Raw genomic sequence first — 11925 nt, 5'->3', positions numbered from 1 at the left:
GATCACACCTCATGCTAGTCTTCATTCAACATTGTTCCCACAATGATGACTGACTAGGGAGTTTAGAATCATTCTCTAATGATTCAGGGATGCTGAAATACAACAAACATGCTAATCGTATAACGGATAAATAATGCATTCATAAATCAATGAATCAATACAAAGTCAAATGTCATATCATGGATCATCCTAGAGCATTACAACCAACAGCAAGTGGCCAACTTGCTGTCTTGGTCCGTGTTTTCTCTGCATTTTCGGGACCCACCGGTGTCAACACGAAGAAAACGCGCTTGGCTCGCGCCATAAACACCTACCAAGCATGGGACTTCACCATTTTTCGGGCAAAATCGCAGAAAAACAGAGAAGAGAGAGAGAAGGAGAGAGAAAGCGGAAAAGAGGAGGAACTAGCGCAAGGGGAGCTCGGGAACACAAAGGGGTTATCCTTAAAGTGTCTAAAAGAGGTTTTTCCGGCGAGAAACAGACTGGAAAGCGGCAAAAAATTTGGATAAAACCAGAACTGAGTGGGCTCGTTTTCATCGTTTTATTATGTTATTCCGAATATTTGTTGCTTGGAAGAGATAGCGTATATTTCAATGAACATTTAGCAACAAACGGGAAGTAATTTGGTTGAGAAATGAGTGAGATATGATCAAACGAAATCGAACCAGAAAGCTATTTCGCGAAGAAGTGCGGAACCCAAGCCCAGGTCCCATGGTCAAACTTGCAACGACCTGACGCGATTGGTCGGTGAGTTGACGCCGGTGGGTCCCAGAAATGCAGAGAAAAATGCGGACCAAGACAGCAAGTTGGCCACTTGCGTCCTCTGTTCGTCAGTCCGTCTGGACTGACTTCCGGACCGGACGGTCTGGGTCCATATCTTCGCGCGTTCGTGGTCCGTTCGGTCTGCATCTCTCGGTCCGACCCAGACCGGTCGGTATGACGCCTAGACCAGACGGTCCAAACCACTTTTCCGTGTTTCTTGTCTTTTCTTGTCTCTTTGCGCACGTGGCGATTCCCTTGCCTCCCCCGGCACTGTACTATTCATTTTTGGTTATAACGCGATATGTCTATTTAATTATTTTATTTCCAGAAATAATTAAATAGTCAAATCAGGTTTCGGGCTATTACAACCCAAGTTCTCTTTGTCGAGAAAGTCGGTAATGATAAATCCGAGTGGGTATCCGACCAATAATAACGGTCCATAGCACTACTGGCACTAGGATGCGGGTGTAAAATCAGCGCGTGGTGTATGGATAGTATCACATCCGAGCGCTTCCAATCCGCAGCATCGCACGCTTCCGCTACAGTCGACTGTGGAGGAATCCCCAAGATTCTTGGACCCATGGAACCTGTCACGGAGATAAGAGGACCAAGGGGTAACCAAGAATCATATCAGAAGCAGCAGATGTCACCCTTTCCGACTTTGCATCGCATAGCTGGCCGAGATATGAGGCATAACTTCAGTAGTTTGTGCCACGTCCAATTACCTTTACCTCAATCCTTGAGGGACCAGAAGTTCTTCCTTCCGACTAAAGTGAGGAACTCCTCATGGCGTAACATAGAATATAAATTAAGTTTTGGATAAAAAGTTTCCGCAAAATAACATGGATCCCCGTATGGTAACTTCTTGAAATGTCTAGGTAGTAACTCGTAACGGTGCCACTTCTTAATTTGTCCGCTGGCTTATACAGAGATGGACATCGGTGAATCTCACGCGCTAGAACTTTTTTTTTTTAACGGAGGACCCCTAGCTGCTACCTTTCAGACGCGCTGACTAGGTAAACCTCCGACCCGGGAACAGTCTTTGTATATGGATCATATAAACCCAGAAATTACCTCCCTCCCTACGCGCTAGAACTTAAGCCCACGAGATGGAAAAATATAAAAGATATGATTAAAGATACATTTGTTCAATAGAAAATAAAAATAAAGCGCTTACAAGATCAATTTACACACAAATTAAAACGATCCAGAGTTTAAATTGCATTGCTTAAAAAATGAAAATAATGAATATTAGAGTCTAAAAAATACTTTTCAAGAAAAATCAACGGGAGAAAAAAAAACTCAATGATGACGATTGATTTGTCATTGATATCCAGATTTCTAAAAAAAATTTTAAATAAAATCCAAAATCCGTTAATGACGTCGACCACTTTTATTTGAAAAATATCTGAATTTGTGTTTATTTGAAAATTGTTTAAAAGTCTAGGTATTTATATAATATTTTTAAAAAAAATCAGTTATTTCTATGCTAGTTTTACAGTTCTGATATTTATTTTTATAAAAATTTGAGTATTTATATGTGATTTTTCCAAGAAAAAAATGAAAAGGCAAGTTGAGATTCAGTGAAGCCGACTGTAATCTCCTAGATCTCTGGAAAAAACAGTTCTAATTCGAAAAACAACAAAAGAGCAAACTCCATTGAATATTACGGGATTAAGACTCATAAAACATCCGCAAGCCTCAATCCAGTCATGTTTATAACTGGGTTTTATTACTCATACCGATATATTATTCAGATTACTATGACAATATTTTTGGACTATGATATATAAATCTAAAACATATAATCAAATAAATCTTTTGAAAAGAACATAGTAAGTGAAAAAATAAAAAAGAGGTAAGAGATATATAAACAAAATATGATTCTATAAAAGCATAAATATAGTTAGAGATACATAAGATGTTTTTTAATTGCTAATATATATATATATAATCTACCTATAAGCGATATTTCTCGTTGCATGTCGTTGTCCCTTGTATACAAATCCACGAAAACGCGTTGGAGAAAATGAAGTATAACCCCAAGAACACGTCTGTAGTGTACTGCATAGAAAAGTAAACAACCTATTTGACTATAATAAATCCAAAGCGAGCAGACTAAAAGCCTCTTAAAAATAGGCCCTCCGATAAAAAATTTGAAGTGATATGTTATCTATCACGACTCATGCTATTATTAATTAATCATGGTTCCTTCGATGAGATCAATAGAGAATTTAAAATTATTTTAATTTTACGAATTTCATTATAAAACAAATATGCAAATTGTATGATGAAAAATGGTAACGCAATAGATTAGTCACAAAGACTCTACCGAAAACAATGTTCACAAAGAATGTACACAACATTGCGATGCCGTTATATACGAGACATCTGACATCTTCTCTAAGGAAAGCGTAAAGTTGTATTCTTTTTTTACTTATCAGATTTTATCGCACGGAGATTTAAAGATAAGATCTTTAACGAGGAAAATAGCAAAAGTACTCATATTTTGCTACATTCACTTCATATGGTACCCTTCGAAACCTTAAGGTTTAAAAAAAGTTAAAAGAACAAAAAAACATAATTATCCTTTTACAAAAACAAACAGAACATAATTTAAAACAACACACATCTCCACTAATTTAGCTATTTTAAAACAAACTCTTCTCTCTCACCTCTTTTCCCTCTCAATTCCTCTTTCATTCTCAACTCTTCGCTCATTTCTGCACCATCGAAGACCTCATCTATCTTTCATGGTTCAGCCAAAACAGAAAAATGACCAAAAATTGAGGATAGGTTTGGTATTACATAAGATTTAATTTGATGAATAAAATATATATTATTTGGATTTAAGTTTCTAATTTTAATGTAAATTGTATGATAAATGAGATAGTTATGGAGTGAAGGTATCAATATACCAACCTATTTCGATCAAAGAACCTATCACAAACACTGAAACCAAGCGTTCTCTATAGCTAGTCCATACTCAGGGCTTGTGTCTACTAGAACACGATCTGGAGATTGGAATAGAAATCGAGAATCTCCCCCGAGAAGAAGACGCGTTCAGCCGAGAGAGAGAGGGAGAAAAATTATTTTTCTTGCTTAATCTAATTATGTGTCTAACATATAATTATAAAGTGATTATGGTTTCATTAAACCAAATAGACATATTGGGCCTTCAATTAACAATTAAGAGAAGACATGCTCATTTTCCTCATTAATAAACATATGAGCCCATTGGTACTCCTAAACCCATCCAATGGATTTCTAATAAATTTCATAAATTGATCGTGACAAGAGCACCATATCCATCAATCTCCCACTTGCTCTACTCATGATCGAGTTCCATTCTATCACAATAGACTTTTCCAAACACGCTCCCGAAAATAGAAAAAGTTCTACGTTATGACCTGTAGGTCTGTCCAACGCAGACATAGTTCTGAAACCATTTCGAACAAATAATCATAGGTGGTCTCTAACAAGACACTATGACTCCTTTGTCAGACTAGGTTAGTGTGATCTAACAAGCCAAGTAACATTAAACACTTATGTCCTTTTTGTCACGCGATATCATAAGTCAAAAAGAGAGACATGGAACCAGTCATCTCATCACATTTTGACTATTTTCTCGTTTGTTAAGTTAAATGAACCTATAGATGACTCTTCATCTGTTTGCATGCGTTTTCGCTCAACCTACAAATGTTTTCATCTGTCGATACTCTACATATCATCACATGCCCTTTGTCTACGATTTCTCTAATAAGGTGAAGTCTCCTGAGTGTGTGTTTGGATCTCTGGTATGACCTTGGTTCTTTAGCTTTTACAATCGCACTATTGTTGTCTCAATACAATGCAATAGAGTTTGCAATGCTAGGTATAACGTCAAGGTCTCCTACAAACTCCTTAATCCAAATGGCCTCCTTTGTCGCATCTGGTGCAGCAATATACTCAACATTTGTAGTGTAATCTAGAACGATGGTGTAACGACCCGCGACCGCTACAAAATATCAAAACTGCCCTCACAGAGCAACACGAGACCTTTCAGTGTGGTTTGTCCTCACTCGCACACATACCGAGCGACTTTCCAGTTTGTCACCCATCTTAAGATTGCTCCAAAGTCAGCACGCTTAACTTTGGAGTCCTCTCGAGATGGCCAACCGAAAAGATAGATGCATCTTATTGCTATAAGTAGCCCAATCAATTTCTTTAAGTTATCTTTGACTATGTAGTCCCTTCCTACACAGCCCTCGGATCTCTCTCATTCCAGTGCGTTTGATTCATCCCTATACCCCTACTTAGAAGCTCGTCTGGAGTGGTTCCTTGTCTGTGCCTCTTACACTGGCGATCAGTACTCCCCGCCTTCCCTCGATATCAGGGCTATCAAAGGCCCATCAACTTCCACCTGGTTCTTTTTGGGAATTCCTGGGATCTCTACAGCAAATCTAATTCCTAAGAGATCGGTTCTAGGGTTTGCGCAGCGGATGTAAAACAAAATTTTCTATAAACCCTAAAACCATGCATGTATGATTTCGTAGAAACGTTAGAAGGCTTGCCTTAATCGATCTGGGGTCTGTATCAATTGATGTGTTCGTCCGATCACAAAATGGAAGGAAGATTACCTCGCCCTATACACGTATCCACACCTCGAGATGGATTCCAACGATTGGAACTTGTTTGCTAAGACCCGAATCTGCTATTCGGTAATGTGCTACAAGAAAACGAGATTTAGATCACTTCTTAGACCCTCAAGTCTCACCAAAAATCTATAGAAGCTCTCTTGTTCGTCACTCATCTATTAGGGTCCTTAATCTCCTTATAAAGTGATTAACCCTAATTTTGGTTTAATTCCAAAAAACCCGAAAGGCGGAACGGACGGTCCAGATTTAAACGTCCCAGACATTCCGGAACGGACGGTCTGGGTTACGTGGACCGTCCGTTCCAGATACTCCGGAATGGACAGACTACCACACTCTGGACTGTCGGGTCTTGACCTTCTGGACCGTCCGACCCAACTACGTGGACCGTCCTGTCCAGACCTCCAGTCTCGGTTTTTCGTCGTTTTCTCGTGCATTTGTCCTTCCTTGCGTGAGTGACCCTGTAGGCTCATTCGATATAGCAGTATACACGAAATCTCCATTTCGGGTATACAAGTCATAGGCGGTCTCTAGTAAGACACTATGACTACCTATCTCGAATAGAGTTTGTTCGTGATCCTACGAATGTCAGTGATGATTCCGGTTGATGATCCTTTTGTATCACGATATCATATATCGAACATAAGGCATGGAAAAGCTACCTTATCTTGTTCGACTGCTTTCTCGTTTACTGAGTTCGACTGTATGAAATAGACAACGCTCGTCTATAGTGTGGCCACACATTTCCACAGTCTCGCTCACACGAGGGACCCAGCGATATCTCTCTCTTCTACGAGAGGTACAAATCCCATCTTGACTATCTATAATCCAGCACATGATTCGCGTCGTACTTGATACATGCCTTTATAGTCCTCCTGTTACGCAAGGCGTTTGACGTATTCAAGGCACGCGACTCCTCATGTTAGATTCCGTAGACATCTCAGGTCATAGGATCCAATCATGGAACCGTCACATGAGATTCAAGTCATGACGTTAGTCCATGTGATAATCTCATGCGGGTCATTCCAGTATTCCGTTCTCCAACGAATACCTATGATTGTGATTGTATCCAATACCCACGATCATCTTTATGATCATCTATCACACATCATACTAGTCTTAATATGTCATTGTTCCCACAATGATATATGACTAGGGAGTTTAGTATTGTTCATAACAATACATGGATTCCATAACATATTAAAGTATGCATAACATGTAATGAAACAAACACTCATCCATATAACCATAACAAGTGTCAATACATGGAATGTATCATAATAAAGCTCATATAGCAGTACATCATCGAGTACTAAACCAACAAACTCCCACTTGCTCTACTCACGGACTACTAAACATCTAATGCCCATATCCCTAACATGACCCTCATGCTTCGACGAAGGGAGAGGCTTCATCAACGAATCGACAATGTTGTCATATGTCGACACTCTACATATGTGCACGTCTCCTCTGTCTATGATCTCCCTGATGAGGTGAAATCATCTGAGTATGTGTTTGGATCGTTGATGGGACCTGGGTTCTTTCGCTTGTGCGATTGCACCATTGTTGTCACAATACAGAGCAATGGGGCTATCAGCGCTAGGAATGACACCCAAGTCGCCAACGAAATTTCTGACCCAAACCGCTTCTTTTGCTGCATCCGACGCTGTTATATACTCAACTTCTGTAGTAGAATCTATAACGGTCGCCTGCTTAGAACTTTTCCAGCTTACAGCGCCTCCGTTCAAGCAGAAAACATAGCCAGACTGCAATCTGTAGTCATACGGGTCTGATTGGAAACTAGCATCGGTGTAGCCTCTTACAGCGAGCTTGTCTTCCGACCCACCGTATACCAAGAACACATCTTTAGTCCTTCTCAAGTACTTCAGGATGTTCTTGACGGCGATCCAATGTGTCTCACCTGGATCTGACTGTTATCGACTCGTAATGCTCAACGCATAGGATACATCCGGTCGAGTACAAAGCATGACATACATGATGGATCCGATTGCCGAAGCATATGGAATCCTGTCCATGCCGAAGCATAAAAATCGAATCTAAACAAAGCATGCAATATTCATATTGTGTGCATAAACAAGTTCGTAACATGGTTAGATCCTTAGCCTACAACAAATGAATTACTCACACATCATACAATGAACAGCAATACAGGAGTTCATCATAGATTCATACAACATAACAAAAGTAATAGAGAAAGAACACTTAGGAATGATGAATCCAATCTCAAAACTCCAATATGTAGTGATCCAAACGCTCTCAATGCTCTCTAAAGGCAAAAAATGTGATTTCTAGTCGAACTATGCGTGAAGATGTGTGATCCCCCTCTGGGTTTCCGTACGCATCTTTTTATAGAGTTTTGGATTTATCGATGTTGGCAACCTCGATATAGATGTTGCACAACATCGATATTCAGTCATTTGGGCCAATCTTGATACACCTGGAACCTCGATATCGATATTGAAGAAGTGTCGATATCTACTCCTTAGTCCTTGTTAAGTATTTTAGGATATTCTTTACAGTTATCCGGTGTGGTTCACCTAGACGAGACTGGTATCTACTTGTTGGACTCAATGCTAACGATACATCTGGACGAGTGCATTGCATGACATATATGATAGATCCTATCTCGAAGTGTATGGGATTCTATCCATGTGTTCTTACTCATCCGTTTACATTGGATATTGATTCTTGCTCAAAACTAAACCGTCTCATTGGCAAGGATCCTTTTTTGGATTCTTGCATGCTAAACCATTTTATCATCTTGTCGATGTAAGTACTCTAACTTAGACTAATCAGCTTTCTCAATCTATCTCTATACATCTTGACGCTTAGAATATAGGCAACGTTGCCTAAATCTCTCATCCAGAAACATTTTTTGTGCCAAGATTTTGTGTCTTGCAAGTAGGAATATCGTTTCTGATGAGCAAAATATCATCAACGTATAAGACTAGAAACACAACTAGCCTTCTGATAAACGCTGGTTCGTCCTCGTTTTGTATGAAGGCAAACTCACTGATTGTCTCATCAAAACGCAAATTCTAGCTTTTTGAAGTATGTTTCAGTCCACAAATGGACCTCTGAATCTTACGTACCTTCCTTGGATACTCAGAATCTTCATTACCCCCTCGGGCTATGTCATATACACATCCTCGACAGTTTCCCGTTAAGGAATGCAGTCTTAACATTCATTTGCCATATCTCATAGTCGTAATATGCAACTATAATGATGAGTATTCAATCAGATTTAAACGTAGCGACGAGCCAGACGGTTTCGTCATAGTTAATGCCATGAATTTTTCGAAATCCTTTTCGCCACCCACCGTGCTTTATAGGTATGCACATTTTCATCTATGTCTATTTTCTTCTTGAAAATCCACTTGTATCTGATGGGTTTTATCCCTTTAGATGCTTCAACCAAAGTCCATACTTGATTGTCGAACATGGATTGCATCTCACACTTCATAGTCTCGAACTATTTTTCAGAGTCCGGGTTCAACATAGCATTTGAATATGATGTAGGATCCTCATGTTCAACGAATACAAGTTCATCATTGTCTCTGGTCGATCGGCCTGGCCCATTGAAGACATCGGTTTTTTACGTTATTTTCCTATGGTTTTAGTTGCATTTCACCCCTTTTTTCCGTACAAATCTAGCATTTAGGCCACATTTTGTGCACAAATATCGATCTCTTTGCTCTTTGATGTGATTTCAGGAATATTTGCGTAATCGAACGAAAACGGAGCTAAAACGGTGTCTTTGGAGCTTATTTGGACCAAATAGACAACCACGGACGAGCTAAGGAAGGTCACGGACTTCGGAGGAAAAAAAGGAGAATATCAAGGTTTAGAACATCGATCTCGACGTTTTATAACATCGATATCGACGTTCTTCAACCTCGATATCGAAGTTTCCAGCCATCTCGAGATCAGACTTTCAGATTTCCAGATCTAGACATTTCCGAACATTGATATCGATGTTCCATGCCTCGAGATCTGAGCAGTCCAGATGTCGACCTTTCACAACGTCGATATCGACCTTCCATACCTTGAGATCTGAGCAATCCAGATGTCGACCTTTCCCAACGTCGATATCGATCTTTCAAACCTCGAGATCTTGGTTCCATAGTAGAATATCGACGTTAGAAAACATCGATATCGAGGTTTTTAACGTCGATATTTCGAAATGTCTATAAAATGACCGTACGGAAACCGAGAGAGGTTTCGACGTTTGACACATTTTTCGATACTTTTGGATAATTTTCGTTTCTTGACACTTTGGAGGACGAGTTGGAGTGGAGATTGATACACTTCATTGTTCAATGATTGATTCTACATACTATAAGTCTTCTATTCCTTTTCTATTGAAATGTTGTATGAATCCATGTCTATTCGTTTTTCTCCGTGATGTGAGTAGTTTACTTTCTGTAGGCTAGGGAATCTAGCAATGTTACGAAATTATCAATACTCTTAAACGGTTGAATGCATGTCTAAGTTAAATCCGGTTTTATGAATTGAACGTAATGCTTTCTTAGGATTGATCACCGTATAGAATTGAACTTGGATTAATTAATTGCAAAGAAATTTGGATTGATTAATACTGGAATTCGTTCATAAGATAGGTTCAATTATTAATTCTGAACACATAGGTTGGACTTGATAAGGAGTTCTTAATTCGACCTAGGAACTATGATAGCGGACGTTAATACTTCTAACGTAAACCTAAAGATGCGGAAGCTGATAGGAAAGCGTTAGTTAGAGAAAGGAGATCCCTGACCGGACGCGTTCAAGGACAGAGGCTAGAGTTTCCTGAATCGACCTTAGACTGCAAACCAACCACATCTACTTAGATAATCCGTAGCATCGGTGAACTCCCGAACCTACAGTATCTTTTGTTATAGTTTTCTCCCAACCAACCAACAATCTTACTATCGACCCTTGCTAGAATCACCATCGACACCATCACCTCTCGGTCCCTAAGTTCGACCCTGGTACTACATCGAATTCGTATCCTTGCGGGATCGGCTTAGTCTAGGTTTTATTACTTGACCATCCACTCACCTAGATTGGCGCGATCACCCATGGACCGATCGGTCCGGAATCCTGGAAATGTGTTTTCTTGCGATTTTCCATCCGTCTTGGCCTATTTTTAGTTCAGCCTCTCCTTTATCCATTGTTAGGCCTTCTTGGAAGTCTTTTGATTTTGAATCCCTCTCGGACTTATTATTTATTTATTCCTTAAAATAATTAAATATTTCTTATGGGATTCGGGTATTATAACACTCTTCGTAAAAGGTGACACAAAAATTTTGAAAGGGTGACGCAACTTATGCATCACTGTTTTCGTGCTTTTTTGTAGTGCAAGGAGGTGATAAGTCATGTATTTACTCTCTATTATCTTTATATTTCTCTGATTATATCTGAGCAACGTCTTTATGATATCCGGTTAAAGACGACGTCTGACGCAGTCAAAATACGCTACTCCTCATATCAGATACTCTAGAGATATCAGGTTTGAGGATCTAAGAACGAAACATTACATAAGATTCAAATCATGACTCGCGTCAATATGACAATCTCATATAGGTCATCCAGTCACTCATTCCCAACAAATACCCATAATTGTGATTTGCATCCTATGCGTATAATTATCATCATTATCATCAATCGCATCTTATGATGATTTAATTTATCATCGCTCCCACGATGATAATTGATCATGTTTAGAATCATCACGCAATAACTCAAGGATAATGATATATAACAAACATGCAAATGGTATAAAGAAAAATAGTGTAAAATGTCATATAATGGATTATCCTATAGCATTAAAACCAACACTAATCACATTAGACACACCAATCAGAATATCTCAATGATCACAGCAATCATACCGTCACATTAGTCATACTGTTCAAAATTCAATTATGATCACACTAGTTACAACGAAAATTTATAAAATTTCCAAAAAAACTTAAAATTTTAAAATTAAATTTTTTTTATAGAAAAAAATTTAAAATACTAAAAAAAATTTTAGAAATTCGAAAACCACTTTTCTCTTTCTTCTCATTAATATTTTTATCGCTAGACCCCACGTCAATGAGTATTCTACAAAAAAAATAGGCAATTAGCAACGAAATTAGCATTTCGTTGTAAAGTTAGCACCGGAATTGCAATGTTTTGTTATGAAATTTTTTTGCAACGATTTCCAACGTTTTAACAATGGAAAATTTCGTTGTAAAATTGCAACGAAATTTTTCGTTGCAAAGCGTTGCTAAAGCGTTGTAATCGTTGGTAAATCGTTGCAAAAAAATTTCATTGCAATTAGCAACGAATTTTACTTTTACAACACAATAATTTCATTACAAAAATTATCATTTAATAATTAATATGATTTGGCCATCGAAAAAGTAAACATAAAAATTTGCAACGCAATTTCATTGCTAATTGGTTTTGCAACGCAAACTAATCTGTAACGAAATTTTGTTGCAAATTCAATTAGCAACAAAAT

This window comes from Tarenaya hassleriana, unplaced genomic scaffold (genome assembly GCF_000463585.1).
Source record: "Tarenaya hassleriana unplaced genomic scaffold, ASM46358v1 Cleome74, whole genome shotgun sequence".
NCBI classification, from domain to species: domain Eukaryota; kingdom Viridiplantae; phylum Streptophyta; class Magnoliopsida; order Brassicales; family Cleomaceae; genus Tarenaya; species Tarenaya hassleriana.
The sequence above is the reverse complement of the archived record's forward strand: the minus strand, read 5'-3'. Positions refer to the sequence as shown.